The sequence below is a fragment of the Myxocyprinus asiaticus genome, chromosome 37 (assembly GCF_019703515.2).
Source record: "Myxocyprinus asiaticus isolate MX2 ecotype Aquarium Trade chromosome 37, UBuf_Myxa_2, whole genome shotgun sequence".
NCBI classification, from domain to species: Eukaryota; Metazoa; Chordata; class Actinopteri; order Cypriniformes; family Catostomidae; genus Myxocyprinus; species Myxocyprinus asiaticus.
In genome coordinates this window covers 12800066-12822168 of record NC_059380.1, presented here as the reverse complement: position 1 = coordinate 12822168, position 22103 = coordinate 12800066, and the positions used below count along the sequence as shown (strand labels likewise).

The 22103-nt window shown below is 38.1% G+C and overlaps 1 long non-coding RNA gene across 1 annotated transcript in view; it reads left to right on the top strand.

Annotated features, from left to right (window-relative positions):
- Nucleotides 1-22103, top strand: part of LOC127428389 (uncharacterized) — a 31852-nt gene that overhangs the window by 5189 nt on the left and 4560 nt on the right. Inside the window, exons 2-3 of the long non-coding RNA XR_007895100.1 lie at nucleotides 12419-12475; nucleotides 21939-21983. This is a non-coding gene — a long non-coding RNA (uncharacterized LOC127428389). The remainder of the gene's footprint in view (nucleotides 1-12418; nucleotides 12476-21938; nucleotides 21984-22103) is intronic.

Genomic DNA, 22103 nt, shown 5'->3' with positions numbered 1-22103 from the left:
TATTTCCTCACTCTCTGTATGTTAAGTGTTTAGATAAGTCACGGTTAGCAGTTTCAATGCTTCAAACATGTGCTCTGAACGCTGCTACAGTCCGTGACATAAACTTTAAAGACTTTTTTTATGAACCTGAGGGGAGTGTAAAGGAGTCATTCACTAGCATGTGTTAAAAGACGTTGTATGCACAAGGCATATATAGTATATATATATATATATATATATATATATATATATATATATATATATATATATATATATATATATATATCTCCTGTAAATACTGTATACTGTTTACTCCTCTTTCAATGTATGTTAAATTCCTCAGAATATAAGATATTTAGGGATGTTGTTTGGGGACACATTTGTACCTCAGATGTTGTTGGTATCTGAGCATTTTTACGAGTACAAGTACAAGTACGTGAGCACAATATCGGACCCGATTCCAATAGTGGCATCGGGACATCCATAAAGAAATTGAATAATAATAATAATAATAATAATAATAAAAGTACATTATATTAGATTCAACTTTATTGTCAATGTTCCAAGTAGAGGTATAGAGCCAATTAAATAGATAATTGTTTGTGGCATTGTTTTTAATTGGGTGATATATATATCAGCCAATTAAAAACAATACTACAAATAATTATAATTTCCATTTTTTCATTGACAAATTCTTTAATTTCTACCTGATGTTTTAGACGGAAACATAATATATGCATTCTAGGGTTAAGATGAAGTAGATTAAAAACATACTTATACTGTGAACAGAATGGCTAACGATGCTGAACAGTGGTGTCTTGTCACACATCTGGTCTTGTGTTGGGATAGAGCAGTACCATGGCGACGGGAGACTCCATGGCGACAGGAGGCTGCCCGTCTGGTGCCAGTGTATTTTTACGAGGCGGAAAATAATAACTCACAGCTGGCAGTGTGGGAACAGCTGCCACTAACATCACGACGCCCAGCATCTTTTTCTCGCTCTCTTTTCCTCTCTCGCTTCAGGGCCCAGACTTGCTGGAGCCGAAGCTCCACAGCCCACTTCCTCTCTCCAGACTTCACTTCCTGTCATTTGATGGCGTTTCCTGTCACGCCTTGAGAAAGTTCTTCTCAGAGGGAGTAGCTTCCTGTTTCAAAGACAGCTGTAGAGATAGTTTCTACTTTTTGCCTCACTCAGGGAATTCTCTCTCACACACAAAAACAAAAATGTGGACTTCTCTCACCCCATTTGTACTGCTGATTTTTCCATTTCCCTTAGCTAAGCAGGTGACTGCCATTTGTTGATGCGTCCAAGAATCGTTTTAGTGTCATCAGTTACTCATGTACAGTTCTGTGAAAAAGTATTTGCTGATTTCTTCTATTTTTGTGTATTTTTCATACTAAATTGTTTTAGATCTTCAAATGAGATATATGGCACAACAAAGGCAACCTGAGTAAACACAAAATACAGTTTTCAAATATATACATATTTTTTTTAATCAAAAAAGTTATCCAACACCTATATTACCCATGTTAAAAACTAACTGCTTCCTTGTGCTTAATAGCTGGTTGTGTCACCTCGGAACAAAATGCTTCCGCTAACTGAAGATCAGTTCATAATGCTGTGGTGGAATTTTGTCCCACTCTTCTTTGCAGAACTGCTTGAGTTCAGCCACATTGGAGGGTTTTTTGAGCACGAACTACCCGTTTAAGGTTCTGCCACAGCATCTCAATTGGGTTCAAGTCAGGACTTTGAATAGATCTCTCCAAAACTTTAATTTAGCTTCTTTTGAGCCATTCAGAGGTGGACTTACTCCTATGCTTTGGATCATTGTCTTGCTTCATAATCCAGTTGCGCTTGAGTTTCAACTCAAGGACTGATGACCGGACGTTCTCCTTTAGGATTTTCTGGTAGAGAGTAGAATTCATGTTTCCTCAATTATTGCATGTCGCCTGGCCCTGAAGTAGCAAAGCATCCCCACACCATTACACTACCACCACCATGCTTGACCGTAGGTATGATGTTCTTTTTGTGGAATTTTGTGTTTGATTTACACCAGATGTAACGGGACACCTGTCTTCCAAACAGTTCCACTTTCGACTCATCAGTCCACAGAACATTCTCCCAAAAGTTTGAGGATCATTAAGGTGTGTTTTGGCAAAATTCAGACGAGCATTAATGTTCTTCTGGGTTAGCAGTGGTATTCGCCTCGCCACTCTTCCATGGATGGCATATCTTTCTGATAGTGGAGTCATGAACAGTGACCTTTATTGATGAGAGTGAGGCCTGCAGATCCTAGGATGTTGCCCTTGTCTTTTTTTGTGACTTCCTGGATGAGCCATTGGAGGAATTTTGGAAGGTCGGCCACTTTTGGGAAGGTTCACTACTGTACCAAGTTTTCTCCGTTTGTTGATAATGGCTCTCACTGTGGTTCTTTGGAGTCCCAGAGCCTTTGAAATAGTTTTGTAACCCTTCCCCGACTTATGTATTTCAATCACCTTTTTCCTCATAATTTCTGGAATTTCTTTCGACCTTGGCATAGTGTGCTACTGGGTGAGACCTTTTAGCCAACTTCATGCTACTGAAAAAGTTCTGTTTAGGTGTTGATTTGATTGAACAGGGCTGGCAGTAATCAGGCCTGTGTGTGTCTAGTCCAGCTGAACCCCATTATGAATGCAGTTTCATAGATTTGGGGATTTAGTAACTAAGGGGGAAAATACATTTTCACACAGACCAAGTTGGTATTGGATAGCTTTTGCTTCAATTAATAACATTATCATTTAAAAAATATTTTGTGTTTACTCAGATTGCCTTTGTTTTATGTTAGATTTTGTTTGAATTTTTGAAACAATTTAGTATGAGATATACACAAAAACAGAGGAAATCACAGCACTGTATATGTCAGCCAGTCAGCAAGCAAACAAGCTGAAACCAAATGCATGAACAGATCTTGAAATTAGTCATCTCAGTGCTGTTGTCCTGTTCTGACGTTGATTTAGTATTCCAGAAATAAGCACCATAATTTACACAAGTGGGAAAACACTTAGAAAGGGGAATAACACTTAATTTCTCTCACTCCATTTGACTATTATTGTCGCCTCCCTGCTGAAAAACTTCTTTACCCAGCCTAAGATGATAATCTGGTTTTAGCTGATCTAAGCTGGTCAGCCAGATGAGCTGCAAAAGTCCCAAAACCCCTCTAAAACCAGCAAACAGACAAGCCAAACCAGAAGACTGCTAAAACCAGCATATGTAGTGAAATGCTGGTTTGCTGGTGTTAACACCAGGCCTCTTAACCAGAGGTGGGTAGAGTAGCCAAAAACTGTACTCAAGTAAAAGTACAATTACTTGAAAAAAATAATTACTCAAGTAGAAGTAAAAGTAATGATGTTAACAATTACTTGATTAAGAGTAAAAAAGTATCCAATTAAAAGAATTCTCAAGAAGCGAGTAACTAGTTACTTTCATATGTAACATAATGGACGTTTAATCTCCAATAATACACATTAAACATGTATGTAGAAATAATTTAGATCATTAGTTCTGTACAGTAAGGGTAAACTGCACCTTATCTCTGTATTTGGAAACATTTTTGGCTTATTTAAGTTCAGAGCTTGTTCTTTGTTGTCTATGAGAAAAACACAGCACATCTGTCAACTGCAAAGTTGCCGCATGCTGTGTGCACGTGCAGAGATACGCTCCAGCGTAGTCACGCACACACGCGATAGGCAGAGCAGAAGGCATTTACACTTAACGCGGATGTTTACATGGATTTATACAATAGGTACTGATATATTTCAGCACTGATATAAAAATGTATACTTAGAAACTTATGTCATAAGAGCCCATAGTTATAGGATCACCCTGAAAATGACCATCACCACAACACAGACAAGCTCACATTATCACAATCGCCAAAACTCACCACAACGAGTTTCCTTGTCTGTTGGAGCAGCAATTCTAATTTTGAAATATCCACTTGTCTTGGTGTAACATGGAGGCATTGTTTGACGAAAGTGTTTGTTTGGTGCACTTGCTGCTGCAGCCATGAACTCAACTTGATTGACAAAGCGCAACTGTAAAGTTCCACTGTCGTAAAAGTCCCATTCAAAAATCTTACAATAAAGTGCGCATTTATTCAAACGTATTAAATTAAAACCAGGAATGTAACGAAAGGAACGTTGCCCATTGTAACAAAGTAAAAGTAAAAAAAAAAATCATTTGAAATTTACTTAAATAGTAAAAAGCACCCACTATTAAACCTACTCTTGAAAGTAAATTTTCTCCAAAAATTTACTCAAGTAAATGTAGCACACATTTAAAGTAAATGTCTGCTCTTAACTAGCTTAACCAGCAAGACTTTCACTGTCAACCAGAAACCATTGCAAAATGGCATTGTGTGGTTCATTACACATATCAGTTCCGGGGCGAAATGTCCACTATGTGGCGCTAAAAGCGAGTTGTTTTTATCTCAAACAGAGGAGTTTTTAAGGTTAATGATCTATTGAGTTTTAAAGGGATAGTTCTCTCTTCTCAAATGATTCTCTCATCATTTACTCACCCTCATGCCATCCCAGGTGTGCATGACTTTCTTTCTTCTCTTCATTTGAAGAAAAACAGAAAAATATCTCAGCTCACTAGGACCTTAAAATGCAAGTGGATGGTCATCAGACCTTTGAAGCTCCAAAAATCAGTCAGCATAAACGTCATCCATACGACTCCAGCGGTTAAATTAATGTCTTCTAAAGTGATACGATCGCTTTTGGTGTGAAAAAAATAAATATTTAAGACTTTTTAACTATAAACCATTGCTTCCAGTGATTGCGAAAGGATCAGAGTGAAAAGTGTTTATGAATTGATAATCTGCTGTTTCTTCTCATGATTCGTGTGAAAGTGAATAAAAGTCTTTGTTGTGCATTCTAGAGTTCATTTCACCAGGAACCTGCCGCAATTTGTTGCAAAAACTGTATTTTAGTAACGTGATTCTATTAGACCTGGTTGCAGATCACATTTTTAGGTGAACAGTTTGGCTACGGTTGTCTATCAGCTAGACCAGCTCCAAATCACCGTAAACCAGCCATTCATGTTGGTCTAAGCTGGTCTTTTCAGCAGAGCTGGCAGATAAAGCAGCATAAAAAAGTGGTGGATAAGCTGTGGAATGCTGTAGGAGGGGAGGCCTTGTGTTCTTCTGGAGATAGTCGCTGATTGGTACATGACGTAAAAGGCATAAACTTAGTGTGTGAGTGTGTGATCAGACACCCAGACAGAGAGGGAGTGCGGTACTGCTGATATTAATGATATACTATAGATTACTGTAGTAAAACACAAAGATGCAGTGTTGATCCAAAGGAAAACCTCGTTATTAAGAGGGTGTGTGTTACAGTTACACTTAGTGTATTTTTCTACCTGATCTCTTCCTTATTTAACAACTTCCTAAATTAGGACACGCACACATATATTGTCCTTCTGTCCATCTACTGTGCCCATCTGGTTTGTGTGTGTTTGCATGTGTGTGTTTGTGTGAGAGGGAAACAGTGGAGTGTTTGGGTTTGTGCTGGACCAGGACAGGTGAGAGAGCATGTGAGGAATTCATAGATGCTGGTTTGAACCCAACAGGACTGTCATATGGGTCAGTTAGTAAAACCATTTGGCTGTGTGATAATTCTTTTATCTTTTAGAATTCATTACACAAGCTATAATGCATCACATACACACCCTATCTACACTCTGACCTGCTCCGGTCTCTGAAAAGTTCATATCAACTTGTCCCTTCCTTAAAAAAAAAAAAAAGGCTAAACTTTGGGTTACAGTGAGGCACTTACAATGAAAGTGAATGGGGCCAATCTGTAAATGTTACAATACTCACTGTTTCACAAAAGTATAGCTGCAAGACATTAATAATATGCGTGTTAACATGATTTTAGTTTAATAAAATCGCTTACTAACCTTTTCTGTGTAGTTACATCAAATGTTGCAATTTAGTTACCATGATGACGTAATGCCGTAAACCCTACAATCCCAGTAAATAACAATTTAAATGACTTTACATCTCAAATAATACATACGTTTTAACTGAATAATTAATGTAAGTGCTTTTATAAAATTATAAGCTTCACATTTCTGCCATATTCACTTCAATTTTAAGTGCCTCTCTGCCTTTTTTAAAGAAAAAGAGGGATGAGTCGAAATTATTCTTTGTGGTAATCAACATTATGCCACAAATGCTGTCTATTGTGTTTAACTTGTATTGAACCCATAATAAATAGACCAGCACATTTCTTCAACATTAAGATTCCACTCTGAGTGTGATTAAAACACTCTTAATATATAACAGATAGTATAAAATGTACAACCCCAATTCCAAAAAAGTTGGGACACTATGAAAAATGCTAATAAAAACAAAAATGAGTGATTTGTAAATTATATTGAAATTACTATGAAATTTCATATTTATTTATTTATTTTTTATGTACAGTCATTTCAAATCAGATGATTGCAACACACTCCAAAAAAGTTGAGACAGGGGCAATTTATGACTAATAACAATTTGGCAAGTTGAAATAACAAGGCAATGTGAAACAGGAGATGTTAAACAATTGAGGCAATTGTGTAACTGTTTACTATATAAGGAGCCTCCAAAAACAGCCTGGTCCTTCAAGAGCAAGGATCATTCGAGACTTGTCAGTTTGCCAACAGATGCTTCAGCAAATAATCTAGCACTCTGAGAACAATGTTCCCCAAAGACAAATTGGAAGGATTTTGGGCATTTCACCCTCTAAAGTGCACAATATAGTTAAAAGATTAAAGGAATCTGGTCAAATCTCATGCGTAAAGGGCAAGACAAAAACCATTTCTAAATGCACGTGATCTCTGATCCCTCAGAAGTCACTGTCTTAAAAAACGGCATTCATCTGTAATGGATATCATGAACATGGGCTTGGGATAACTTTAGTAAACCTTTGTTAGTCAACACCATTCGCCGCTGCATCCACAGATGCAAGTTAAGACTATACTATGCAAAGCAGAAGCCCTACATCAACACTGTCCAGAAGCGCTGCTGACTTCTCTGGGCTCGGTCTCATCTTAGATGGAAAGTAGAACAGTGGAACTGTGTTTTTGTTGGTCTGAAGAGTCCACATTTCAAATAGGTTTTGAAAAACAAAGCCGTCGTGTTATCTGTGTCAAAGAGGAAAGGGGCCATTCAAGCTGTTATTAGTGTCAGGTCCAAAAGCCTGTGTCTGTATGGGCCAGGGGTGCGTCAGTGCCCATGGCATGGGTAACTCGCACATCTGTGAGAACACCATGAATGCAGACAGATATGTACACATTTTGGAGCAACATATACTGCCATCCAGCACTGTCTTTTCCAGGGACGTCCCTGCATTTTCCAGCAGCACAACTACAAACCACATACTGCCCGGATTTCAAGTGCATGGCTGTATAAGCAGAGAGTGTGGGTGCTAGATTGGCCTGCCTGCAGTTCTGACCTGTCTCCAATTGAGAATGTGTGGCGCATTATGAAGCACACCATACGGCAATGAAGGCCCTGTACAATTGTGCAGCTAAAGACCTACATAATGGATGACTGGGGGAAAATTCCACTTTCTAAACTTAAACTTGTGTCTTCATTGCCCAAATGCTTAAGTGTTATTAGAAGAAATGGTGGTTTCACATCGACTTGACTGTCCCAACTTTTTTGGAGCATGTTGCAATCATCTGATTTGAAATTACTGTACATTAAAAAAAAAACAAAAAAATAAAATAAAAAAAAAAACAATGAAATTCACAAGGTAAAACATCATATAATGTGTAGTTGTAGCAAAGGGTGAATATAATTTACAAATCTAAAATTTTAGTTTTTATTAGCATTGTCCCAACTTCTTTGGAATTGGGGTTGTATTAAAGAATGTAGATATATAAACTACTGGATCATTTATCCCTGAGCTAAAACATTTTTTAAGGGTGGTTGATAATCCCAACTGACTACATACAATGCCCTCTTTATATGCAATTTTATTTTTGAAAGATGTTCTTTATGATTAACAACAGTGTAGTATGGTGGTGGACTAAACTTCAGTCTTTTCTGGTTGAGTGCATTGGTACATGCTATAGCAACTGAACTGCTCAGACTTGATCTTCAAGGTTTGTGCAGTAATAAATAAGAAAAAGAGAGAAAGGCAATTTCATTGTAAATTTTAAATATGACCATGTGAAATTATTGCAATTCAGACTCATAAAAGCAAGACCGCTTATGCAGAGTTTTATGGTGTAATTTATACAATAAAAAAAACCCAGGGGGCTTGTTTTGATTTACAGAGCAGAATATTATTCAGTTTGAATTGGAGGATACAGTGTCTTTATTTGGCCAGTCTGATCGTATCTCATCACAAGGGATTGGTTCAAAATAAGTTCTGGTTCCAAAAGCTTCACAATACAAACTTAAAATTGTAAAAGAATAATAATAATAATGATAATAATAATAATAATAATAATAATAATATATATATATATATATATATATATATATATATATATATATATATATATATATATATATATATAAAAATAGAGTAAAATAAAATAGTTTGTGACCTTCTGAGTTTAAGGGAGATTAACAAAAAATAAAAATATTCACGGCACCAACAACTTTTGATTTCAAAAAGAAAACTTGCATGTTACAAATTTGTCTGAAACAATGCAATCAGTGTAACTACACTATATAACAGTACAGTATAGTTTTCTTCATTCCTTTGCTTTCTTTTTCTGTCTTCCCACTGCCTCCCTCCCTTTTTCTTTCCTCTCTCTCTCTCTCTCTCTCTCTCTTTCTCTCTTTCCTCTGTCTCTCTATTGCTCTCTCTCTTTGGGAAGCATGCCTTCCCCAGCTGTGTGTTCAACCCCCAAAGTGAGGGCTTAGGGCAGGCCAGGCTCACAGCTGGCCAGACATTGTGGAGCCAGTCGACAGGCGCATGGAGGGCCGCCCGCCCCGACCTCTTCCTTTGCAAACATGCCCAGGTGTGGGGCCTGATGGCTGGGCCTCTGATGTGTGTGTGTGTGTGTGTGTGTGTGTGTGTGTGTGGGGTGGGGGGGGAGCATAAGGGGTGGGTATTCCCACTGATGCTGTGTCAACACTGAATGCAAGGGAGTGTTTGTGGCATGGGGGGTGGGAAGGGGGCAGTTTGCAGCGATTACTGGCTCATTGTAACCACATTGTAGGGAAATTGCTCATATTTGCTGAGCAGCCAGGCTGGCGCACAGGCAGATCCTCAGAAAGGGGAAAAAAAACACTATGAAGGAGTAGCGCTGGGCTTTAATTTAAGATGCATGCAGATGTAGTGGTTGTGTTATAAAAGTCAACTGTGCGTTGTCAACACATGCATACATGCGCACACTTAAAATGCTTCCACCAAAAAATGTTTTTAGACCACATGTGGGAATTGTGTACGTTACATGTCTGGTAAATTACAGTAGATGTATGATGTTTTGCACTCGTAGACTGATGGTTGAAGCTGTTAATCTATGATCTCATCCTAAGACACAGTTTGTTAGAGGGGAGTCCAAGGGTTGGACAAAAGGTGCTTGAATGAGATAACAGCCAAGATCCTAATAAGCCTTTGAACATCTTTATCTGTGGTCCAGACACACACACATACACATACTAATGAGGCGTTTGAGTGATGTCTTTCTGGCCCTGTCTTGTCGGATTCCCCTGCAGTCTCACACTCTCTGTCACAGTGTTTCAGTCCCCCTAGTGCTGGAGATCGGAAACACATCTTGAGTTCTGAATCCTGCACATCTGCATCCAACTCTTGTCCCTGATCAGAGACATAAAAGAATCGGCGCAGTCATGAAAATATAATATGTGTGAAAGTGCAATGATTTATATCAAGCTGTCCATGACTCTGTGGAGGTTTGTCCAGTTTTCCCTTTATTTCTCTGGCTGTTGTCTGAATCATCTCTGCTTTGAACTAAAGGTGGCCACATAGCACCCACTGCTAATTGGATCCTGAAAACTTCTGGCACACAGTAATTCATTTGTTGCATACTCTTACAAAAAAGTACTATGTTGGTGGTACCATGGAACAGTGATGGTATCAGATGGTTATGCCACGGTACTTTGATATCTACCATGGTACTGAATGATTACCAGAGTAATATTTAAAAATTATGATACTACTATGAAATGATGATATAACCACTGACTCTAAGAATTGAAAAGACTGTTTTTGCTACTGTCCCTTTAAGACTTGCCCCCCATTTTGACTAGCTAATCGTGGTGTATTGGCACTGCACTGGGATATACACTAAAATACACACATGACCTAAATATTCTATGTGTTAACATGAAACTAGTGAGACAAAACCACCTGTTTAGAACCTTAACCATTTTTTTAATGGGATAGTTCACACAAAAATGACAATTCTACCATCATTTTCTCACCCTGTTCCAAACCTGTATGACTTTCTTTCCTTTGTGGAACATAAACGGAAACAGAATGTCACCAATAACTTTCAGTGCATCTTTTTTTTTCATACAATGAAAGTGAATGGTGACTGAGGCTAACATTCTGCCTAACATTTGTTGTTGTGTCCTAGGCATTAAACAGAAGAAAGTCATATAGGTTTGGAACAACATGAGGGTGGGTACTATAAATCTCCACCTATGACCAGCCCCTACCAGTAGATGCCGATATGCATGAAGAATGTGAATCACCAAAGAAGAAGAATGTGAAAGTGAAAGTGGAGATTGATAGTAAAAAAAGGAATGACTGTAAATATTGATCTGTTTCTCACTCACACCTATCATATCGCTTCTGAAGACATGGATTTAACAAATGGAGTTATATACACCGATCAGCCACAACATTAAAACCACCTGCCTAATATTGTGTAGGTCCCTCTCATGCCGCCAAAACAGCGCCAATCCACATCTCAGAATAGCATTCTGAGATGATATTCTTCTCACCACAATTGTACAGAGTGGTTATCTGAGTTACCATAGACTTTGTCAGTTTGAACCAGTTTGGCCATTCTCTGTTAACCTCTCTCATCAACAAGGCACAGAACTGCCACTCACCGGATGTTTTTTGTTTTTGGCACCATTCTGAATAAATTCTAGAGACTGTTGTGTGTGAAAATCCCAGGAGATCAGCATTTACAGAAATACTCAAACCAGCCCGTCTGGCACCAACAATCATGCCATGGTCCAAATCACTGTGATCATATTTTTTTTCCCCATTCTGATAGTTGATGTGAACATTAAGTTCCTGACCCGTATCTGAATGATTTTATGCACTGAACTGCTGCCACACGATTGGCTGATTAGATAATCGCAGGCATGTTTGTTGGTGCCAGATGGGCTGCGGATGGAAACGCCTTGTTGATAAGAGAGGTCAACAGAGAACAAAGGTCAGACTGGTTCGAACAAAGTCTACGGTATTCTGAGATGCAGGATGGCACTGTTTTGGCAGCACGAGGGGGACCTACACAATATCAGGCAGGTTGTTTTAATGTTGTGGCTGATCGGTGTAGATTAATTTCACGCTGCCTTATGTAGGGTGACCACACGTCCCCGTTTTCCGTTTTTTGACGGTCTGTCCCCAACTGGAGCTGTCCCCGGAAATGTCCTCATTTTTACTGAGCTTTCAAAACAGTTGGCTCAATGAAAATACATGGCAAGAAAGCCCCTATTGAAGCCTGCCGGCAACAAGGTTAATCATGTGCTGTTTATTTTGACCAACAGAAAGGACTGCTCGCTATAGCAGCTTTAAGTCATTCATCTTCCTTTACTGATTACATGTTCGCACCAGGAAGCAAGTGCACCGGGTTTTGGAACGCGGAAGTAAACGTTTACAGGGTAAACTTCGACAGCGGTGAATGGGAGTGAATTGCAAATATTATTTTCACTTACCCATTTGCTTCAGGACCAAAAGAAAAAGTCCACTATTTTGTTTGAATGACTTTCCAGACGAGTTAAAAAATAGAGAGATTAAAACAGTAAAATTGGAGAAGATGCCAAATTTACTGTCACACACTCAGCAGCTGTAATAGAAACCCCCTTGCAACTGTGGTAATTCGTTTTTTTACAGGGTAATATAACACAAAGTATAATGTTATAAATTTACACTCAATATTTAAAAAATGTATAATATAAAAAATTTAGAGATTTTCACTGAAAAATAAGGTGGAATTGCGTCATCACAGTCTGTGAAAAAGGTCCACTGAAAAGAATCATCCTGCACACTGCACACTGTCCTGGATGCAAAGAGTATCAAAATTTAATCAGCAACGTTTCGGTCACTCGACCTTTGTCAGGCATTTACATATCAATTACTTCTCAGGTGTGCAAGGTTAGTTGTTCATTGAAATCATAGATAAGTAACATGTGAAATTTCAATGACATATTTACCACTAAACCAGAAATGTCCCCGTTTTTAATTTCAGAAATCTGGTCACCTGAGCCTTAATGTGCTTTTGGAATCCTGGCCCATGTTGAAACAGGTGAGGAGAATCAAAACTTGTTTGGATCACAGAGTTCAAGAATCCCTCAGAATGTAATCATAACCTTCAATAATGGTAGCGAGAAGTGTTCTTTGCGAAGTAGCTTGGCCTCAAAGCACCCAAAAGATGTAAAAAAAAAAAAAAGTAAAGTGTGTTTGAGCTTGTGCTTGTGACAGTGTGTGTATGTTGCATATTTGTCCTGTCTTGTGTGTATATGTTCCTTATTGTATCAGGGGTGAGTGAATTGTTGCTCACCTGTTCACACACACCAACAAAAGCCAGGCAGCGGAAGCAGCTGTCTCACAACTGCATTGGTACAATACTTGGTTCCCATACTTCTGTTTGCTCAGTACATATTCGCACCCTGGTCAGCTCAAACAGCCCTCACACACACAACACTCATGTACACCTCAGAAAAGTTCATGTCTCTACGGATATTGTTTAAACAGCTGAATATTTTCCTCTGTTTACCAAACGAACATTGCACACTGTCTGAATTTCTGTGTTCTTCAGGTGTGTGTACTGAATTATCACTCAAAATCCTTCCTGGAAAACAAACAGAGCTACATACTGCCTTTTGTAATTGTTAAGAGATGTTACTGAATATTATCTCCCACCAAATCACTCTTGGGTGACCCTTGGGTGATGCCTTTCAAATTGCAGATTTTAAATTCGAACTATTGTCTAATTATGGCATGAAAGCATCAGAATATTCATACTTCCCTACTGAAAAGTATGGCAAAAACAGTATGCCAGTGGAGTAGTATGTCTTTAGCATTCTTAAAACAGTAAGTGAGAAATACCCGGATGATCTCCGGTGAGATTCTGAAGTGCAGATCGACAGGACACTTAACGATCCCATAATTCCTCGGGAGCTGAAGAGACATCATGTTCAAAACGCTGGGTTTACAGTATACCAAGAAAGTTGTTCCTTGTGCTTAAATGGTGCTTTTTTAATGAAACCAGAGCGAATTATTTCCTCTTACACAGAGTCGGAGCCAGGATAATTTACCCGAGGGGGCATTTGAAATTTCGAAGGGGGCACAGATTTGCCACTTTACCTAAGAGGTAACGCTGCTGAAAATGAAACATGTGAAATGAAACAGATACATGTGTCTGAAATCGTGGCATGTCAACACTTTAAAATATGCCAAAAATATACAAAATAAACAAAAATTAAAATCTAAAAATGTTTGACTAAGAAAAGTCTAATCAAATGATCCTCTGGTGCGCACACTCCCAAAAATTGCCTATATTTAAGAATTTCGCATGTCAGTTTCATAACAAAATTCAATGAATAAAACCCTCAGTATATTTACATTTTATTCATTCAATTTTGTAAAAACTTAATTCCATTTGATGGAATTTTTTTATGATTTTGTTTGCTTGAGTGCATGACATTCTAGTCATATAGTATAGTAAACAGCTGGACTCACAATTAGAACAACTGAATGCTCCGAGTGCTGGTGTTAAACCTTGAGGACCGCATCTCTCCATGCTTGCACTTTTTTTTTTTTACATCATTTAGTTAAATCCTTATTCTAGTTAAATTCCTTTTCTTAAATCCATTTCCTTCTTTTGGCCTTTGAGCCTCTGAGCTCTGACTGAATTATATGGCAGACAACATTTTGCTAATTAAAAAGAGAGCAGTCAATTGATAGTCACCTTTCACCTGAAATCTTTCAAGTACTCACCACAAATAGTTTAAGAATGAATTTGCTTTATTTAGTTTATTTTACAATTGAGTTGAATATTCAGGCTGTCAAAAAAAAAGTCAAACTAATTTAAAAGATAATAACTAAATTATTAGAATTGGTTCAAATACCACATTTTGACAGAAGGGGGCACAGTGGTCTGGCTGAGAGGGCACTGCCCCCTGGTACAAATTCACCATTGATAGGCAACCATGATTCATTTAATCCAAGAGTGAAAGTGTCTAATAACAGGGTGGTTACTGAGATTAAGCCAGTAGCATTCGGCTGGTCATGTGATCGCAACATGGCAGCCCCCATGAGGTGACTCTCTACAGGTAGAATAAAACAGCTTTTATACGGTTACTGATATGACTGAAGTCTTCATCTCATGAGAGTGGTCATGATTTTATACATATGTTTCATACCTAGTCTCATATAATGAACGTTAATATAACTACATTTTTGCAAACTGACTTTTTACATGCTGCTTTTTTTTCATGTCAAATTTGCTTTTAAAACACTATTGGTTAGGTTTACACATTGGTAATGTTGAGTAAGGATGTCTGTATTGTTCACCTGTTTATCTTTAAGGACACTATTGGTCAGGTTTAGGCTAAAGTTTTATGTTAGAGAAGTCCGTTTTACTCATTTAAACATCCATCTAAAATCCACCTTACAAACCTTGTCTAATTACAAAATCACTCCACTTGCTTTTGGCGCCCCCCTCTGGACATTTCACTGGGAAACTGCAGCCAAACCTGTAATACAGCACGTACTGTAATTTTGGTTTACAAAAATGTTGCCATGGTCCCATAAATTTCATGAGATTAGGCTGTTCAAAATATTTTTTTAGGAGTATAACATTTTTAATTAGAACATTTTTTACAGAGTTTAGAATCAGAATCAGACTTTAAGTCAACTTTAAGTCTTACAACTTTAAGTCAATAGTGTTATATTTTCCCATCGTTTTTAATTACTTGCTTCATGGGATTGTAGTTCATGTCCTCATGAAAGACAGTAAATACACAGCCTTTCTCTTTTTGTCCAAAAAAAATAAAAAAATAAATTGTGTGTCACCTCAGAGCTGGTTAGTTTGGTTCATGGCTTAGAAAGAAGATGAATGAATGGGAAATGAATGGGAAAAATACCTCCGGAACCAAGAAACCTTACAAAGTGAGTGGGTGGGAACTATTACTTTTTAGACCTATAGCAGACGATAAAACAGGTAAGAAATTTGAAAAACAATGAGTCTTGAAATCATCTGCTTTTGATGAAACAGGCCTGCGTACAACACTTGCACACAATAGATAAGCCGATAAGAACAGCTGTAAAGGTGTTTAGATAAAATGCAAAATTGGGGTAATGGGCAAAAATCAATTGGTTTAAGCCAAAACAGTTTTATGACCTTATATGACCCAATAACGGAAAACCGTTAAATGCATTTACGTGATCACACACATTGTCAGCTTATTACTAAACATAATTGGTATAAGATTATGTATGCATTTACAGTAAATGTGCTCAGTTGCACAGGCAGGCATCACTCACATTTTCGATTTTCGAAATCGAACTTGAAATTTATTATTGCACAGATTTGCACAGGCAATTTACTTTCTGTTCAAAAGAAGACACCGTAGAGTGAGTGCCCAAAATTCTAACAGATACTTACAAGGTCTGGACAGTAAACAGCAAAGGGACCTTGCCATGTGTTCAGAACTTCTGTCCTGCTTTAAGATTCGAGATGATGTGCTTGTTGTTCTTGTGGATGATGATTGGTAGTGCTGTAACTGTGATGACATGTGCTGCTGATATTTACTGAAGACCTTGGGGGCCACTCCACACATCTGGAGTCTAGACTCAGCGGCTCTACAGGGCCAAGACTCCCTCGCTCTCTTCCCCTCTCTCTCTCTCCTCTGTCCACTGTTTGCATAGCTGCTTGTGTTTAATTTCAATTAAAGTTGCCTCCCCCCTTCAAGTGGTTAATCGATTCTAGCGATGAAGGACAAAGTAACTGGAGCCGAGTGTCCTCAAAAACACACTGAGAGAAATATTCTTGCGAAGACTTACTCAATCCAGCCTGCGAGACTCTGTGTTTGTGTGAGAGAAACAACATGATTTTCTCTAGAATTGTTGGACAGTGAGGAACTATATATTTTATCTATTGCATCCTTAAAGGCATAAGTTTGAGTAGATTCTCAACTGGTTTTGCTTCTGGACCAAGATTTTACATTGGACATCAAGTGGCGACCCAACAGATCACCAAACCCGTAATCTGTATTAATGTACTTAGGGTTATATTTTCTTTGACTTTGCATAGATTTTGTTCGTAGTTTTCAAAAATCAGCGCATGTCATGCATCTGCCTAATTTGGTTCCAACCAAGATAAGATGAATTTTGTAACAAAAGATATGAGAAAGTTGATAAGTCTTCAACCATCAAACAGGGTTGTGACCCATTTTTGGGTTGCGACCCACCAATTGAGAACTAGATAGACACACAGAGGAAAGGTTCTTTTTAACCTCAGTGTAATGACAAACGCCTGTGTCACTGTGGGTATGTGCTATTGAAGAGGCCTGCTATACCTGTTAATCCCTTTTTCCCCTCCCACTCACTCTACCTCATAGACACAGAGCAGTAAAACTTGAGAGTAGTTTACAGTAACTTACAGATGCTCTTTGGCTTCTTCTGTCCTCTTTTTAAATTAGTGGGGAGCTGCTCAAGTCATCATGCTCACAACAGTGTCAGTAAAAGGTACAGCACACTTAAACATTATATCCAGCACATATTCACACTGCCAAAAAAAAAAAAAAAAAAAAAAGGCAGCCTTGGTAAATATGAGCAAATAAGGCTGTTTATCCTTTTGATCTTTTATTTAACCCCCCCCCCCAAATTGGAAACGGGAAATATCTCATTATTAAATAAAATTGTTTTTCCAAAACGCATTGGCCATAATTATTGGCACCTTTTTGTTCAATACTTTTTGCAACCTCCCTTTGCCAAGATAACAGCTTTGAGTCTTCTCTTATAATGCCTAATGAGGTTGGAGAACACCTGGCAAGGGATCTGAGACCATTCCTCTATACAGAATCTCTACAGATCCTTCAAATTCAGTGGTCCATGTTGGTGGACTCTCCTCTTCAGTTCACCCCACACATTTTCTATGGGGTTCAGGTCAGGGGACTGGGATGGCCATGGCAGAACCTTGATTTTGTGGTCAGTGAACCATTTTTGTGTTGATTTTGATGTTTGTTTTGGATCATAGTCCTGCTGCAAGATCCAACCAGTTCCCATTGTAAGCTTTCTGGCAGAGGCAGCCGGGTTTAGAATTATTATCTGTTGGTATTTGATAGAGTCTGTGATGCCATGTATCCGAACAAGATTTACAGGACCTCTGGCAGAAAAACAGCCCCACAACATTAAAGATCCAGCACCACATTTAACTGTGGGCATTGGGTACTACTTCATCTGTGTGTGCCAAACCCATCTCTGGTGTTTGCTGCCAGAAAGCTCTTTTTTTTTTTTTTTTCATCTGACCATAGAGCCTGGACACATTTGAAATTCCAGTAGTGTCTGGCAAACTGAAGACGCTTGAGTTTGTTGTTGGATGAAAAAAAAGAGGCTTTTTAAAAAAAATTTTATTAGAACCTTCCCAAACTGCTTGTGGTGATGTAAGTGATGTCTGATATTTTTTTTTTTTTTTTTAGACTTTCTGACCTCAAGATCCAACTAATTTCTGCAATTCTCCGGCTGTATTCCTTGGAGATTCTCTGGCCACTTGAACCATCCTCCTCACTGTGCGTGGAGACAATATAGACACACGTCCTTTTCCAGGCTGATTTTTAAGATCTCCAGTTGTTTGGAACTTGTTAATTATTGCTCTGATTTTGGAAATGGGCATTTTCAATGCTTTGGCTATTTTCTTATAGCCACTTCTCATTCTGTGAAGCTCAACAAACTTTTGCCGCATATCAGAACTATATTCTTTAGTCTAACCCACTGATTGATGATTAAGGAAATTTGTCCTGTGTGTTACCTCATATTTATACCCCTGTGAAACAGGAAGTCATTACTGAACTATTTCATGTTCCTAGTCACCCAGGTGCACTAAAAATGTAAAATATGAATGGGAATATACTTCAGATATATTTTACTCATAAGAATTTCTAGGGATGCCAAAAATTGTGGCCAATGTGTTTTGGAGAAAAATATTTAATAATGAGATTGTTTTACTTCAATTAAAGGTTAGATTTTTGTGAATTTTTTGAATGAAAGATCAAAAGGATAAACAATGCAGATTTTTCACAGCCTTCTTTGCTCATATTTACCAAGGGTGACAATATTTTTGTCTGTGTGTATATATATATATATATATATATATATATATAAATCAGAATGAGCTTTATTGCCGAGTATGCTTACACACACAAGGAATTTGTCATGGTGACAGAAGCTTCCAGTGCAAAAAGAATGCAACCATATATACATACATACAAACATATACTGTACATTTAAACATACAGTATATACATATAGTGACATAAAAATAAGATATAACATAAATAAAAAGAGAAATATACAATAGAGCAATAATGTTGTTCAAATATTTTATATATGTTATACAGATATACAGTTATGTGCAGGTGATATAATGTATTGAAGAAGAGGTAGGATGTGTTAAAAAAATATAAATGAAATATAGATATAAGTAGGAATGGATGTATTGAATATTGTACATGGTTGTATTGACAAAAATGAAAGTATTTGAGGGCAGTTTTAAATGTTCATGAGGTGAATGGCCTGAGGGAAAAAACTGTTCTTATGCCTGACTGTTCTGGTGCTCAGTGCTTTGCCAGAGGGCAACAGTTCGAGTGATTTTACCAGCCCTTTTTCCTCACTCTGGATGTGTACAGTTCTAACAGGGTGGGTAAGGGAGTGCCAATAATCCTCTCAGCAGTCCGAACTGTCCTTTGTAGTCTTCTGATGTCTGATTTCGTAGCTGAACCAAACCAGACAGTTATTGAAGTGCAGAGGACAGACTCAGTGACTGCTGAGTAGATCAGTATCAGCAGTGCCTGTGGCAGGTTGAACTTCCTCAGCTGGCGAAGGAAGTACAACCTCTGTTGGGCCTTTTTTATTTTTTATTGAGTCTATGTGGGTCTCCCACTTCAAGTCCTGTGAGAGGGAAGTGCCCAGGAATCTGAATGTCTACACTTCAGCCACAGTGCTATTCAGAATGGTGAGCGGGGTTAATGCTATAATGTTCCTCTTAAAGTCCACTATCATTTCCACTGTTTTAAGCGTGTTCAGCTCCAGGTTGTTTTGACTGCACCAGATAGCCAGCTGTACAACATTCCTTCTGTGTGCAGACTCATCGTCATCTTGGATGAGGCCGATGACTGTAGTGTCATCTGCGAACTTCAGGAGCTTGACAGAGGGGTCCTTGGCAGTGCAGTCGTTTGTGTAGATGGAGAAGAGTAGTGGGGAAGAGTACACATCCCTGGGGGGTGCCAGTACATGTGCTGGAGGTGAATTTCCCCATTCTCACTAGCTGCTGCCTGTCTGTCAGAAAGCTGGTGATCCACTGACAGATAGAGGTGGGTACAGAGGGTGGGTTTGATGGTGTTAAAAGCTGAACTGAAGTCAACAAATATCCTTGCATAAGTCCCTAGTCTGCAATGGATCCAGAAAGGGTTCAGTGATGTCCTTTAGGTGGGCCAAAACCAGTCTCTTAAATGACTTCATGACCACAGATGTCAGAGCAATGGGTCTGTAGTCATTAAGTCCTGTGATTTTGGGTTTCTTTGGGACGGGAATGCGTTTGAAAGCAGCAGGGAACTTCACATTGCTCTAGTGATCTGTTTAAGATCTGTGTGAAGATGGGGTCCTTGGCAGTGCAGATATATATATATATATATATATTTTAAGCAGTGTTTTTGTCTTGTTGTCCAGTAAAACATTCTAAATGTCCTTAAAACAAAACATTTAACTGAGAAGCAAAATTGTGTAGGACATGATGAATTATATCTAGAAAATATATATAGAAATGAGGGTAACACTTTATTTTACAGTGCCTGTGTTACACATATTACTTGTTACTAAAATGAATGACTATAGTAATAAATGTAACAATGTGTATTCACATGCAACTGCACAAGAGAGTAACACAGTATGTACATGTAGTTAATTAATTAAAGAGATAGTTCACACAAAAATTAAAATTCTCATCATTTACTCACCCTCATGCCAACCCAGATGTATATGAATTTCTTTCTTCTGCTGAACTTAACTTTAGAAGAATATTTCAGCTCTGTAGGTCCATGTAATGCAAGTGAATGGTGGCCTGAACTTTGAAGCTCAGAAAAGGACATAAAGGCACCATAAAAGTAATCTATAAGACTCCAGTGGTTAAATAGATGTTTTCAGAAGCCATATTATAGATGTGGGTGAGAAACAGATAAATATTTAAGCCTTTTTTTACTATAAATTCTCCCTGCCCAGTAGGTGGTCATAATAGCGAAGAATGCAAATAGCCAAATCAAAAGAAAAAGAATGCGGAAATTAAAGTAAAAGAGGAGATTTAAATTGACAAATGAGAAACAGAAAATATATTTTATGTTATAACTTACTGACATTTCACAATGTCAGTATAATTGATAACAGTGCTAACACTACTGTTTAAAGACATTTTGTATATTATAAAAGTGCAGAAAAATATGTAAAAGCAAATGTGTACTCTTAAGCGTATTTTTTTCCCAAATGAGCCACACACAGAGGTAGTTCTACATTTTAACCCTCTGAATGATGGAAAATCTGGCTGAAATGATCTTTGTGTATTTGTAAGAGAGAAGGAAGGTATAAATGAACCCCTGATTTACAGCCCGTCCTTGTGTAGAACCCCTCCTTTTTCCATGTTCACCCCTTCTCTCCTTTCTCTGCCCATAATAATGGACACTGTGTTTTTACGAGAGTACCAGACCTAACCCCATTCACACTGCAGCACTGAGTCGGCACTAAATGGCCCCGTTTAGCTCGCTGCTATTAAACGGCTCATAAAAACTGGCCACACAACCGCTTTAGTCACACAGATGCAACTTCATGGCTCCTGATCCCAGCGTGATGTGGTTTGGGACAGCTGGCTTTGGATTTTGGAGTCTAATGCTTGATACTGAAGTATCTAAAATGACCTGAATTAGCCTAAGTCATGGCAAGGTGAGAGGGATTTGATTTAAATAGGGTATTAGATGTCACAAAAATGAAAGAGTCCTTCACTCTGACCACAAAAAGATGCAAAGCATGCTTGACTTGGGAGATAATACACAAATCTGCTGCGGATCAGTTTGTGTTTTTAAATTAACTCTTCTATGGTCTTCGGGTAATTTTGACCCATTTTCTGTAAAGAACATGCTATAAATACCTCTATATTTCTGTGTTCCATCTGTGGTCTACTGTATTTGAAGAATGAGTTATGACACCTTTGGCCTTTCTGGATGTTATCCAGCTTTAAATATTGTAATTATTTGAATCAAATTTGCCAAAAATCTCTTAAATGTTTTAATATGAAACCCCTCAAACATACTGTTCTTTAAGGATAAAAGATGGGCACTGTTTCTTAGGACAATAGGAGGGTTAACTAAGATAATTATAGTTATAGGAACAAGATTCCAACAGCAAAAACTAATAATTTGACAAGTTCTGAGGTCATTGCAATTTCAGGTTCTTTCCCACCCTGATTGCTTTCTCTTTCTTTTCTTTTTCTTTCTGTCTTACAGACTGTGAATGAAGCATATCAAATTCACCTGAAAGCTCTCAGACAGGTGAGCAGTTCTTTGGGTGACCTGGGTCTCTCACATTACGGTGCTAAACTGCAACTCCCTGCTGTCTGCTGTTCTCGATTACACATGTATGCATGCACACACACAGGTGTGATCCTAACA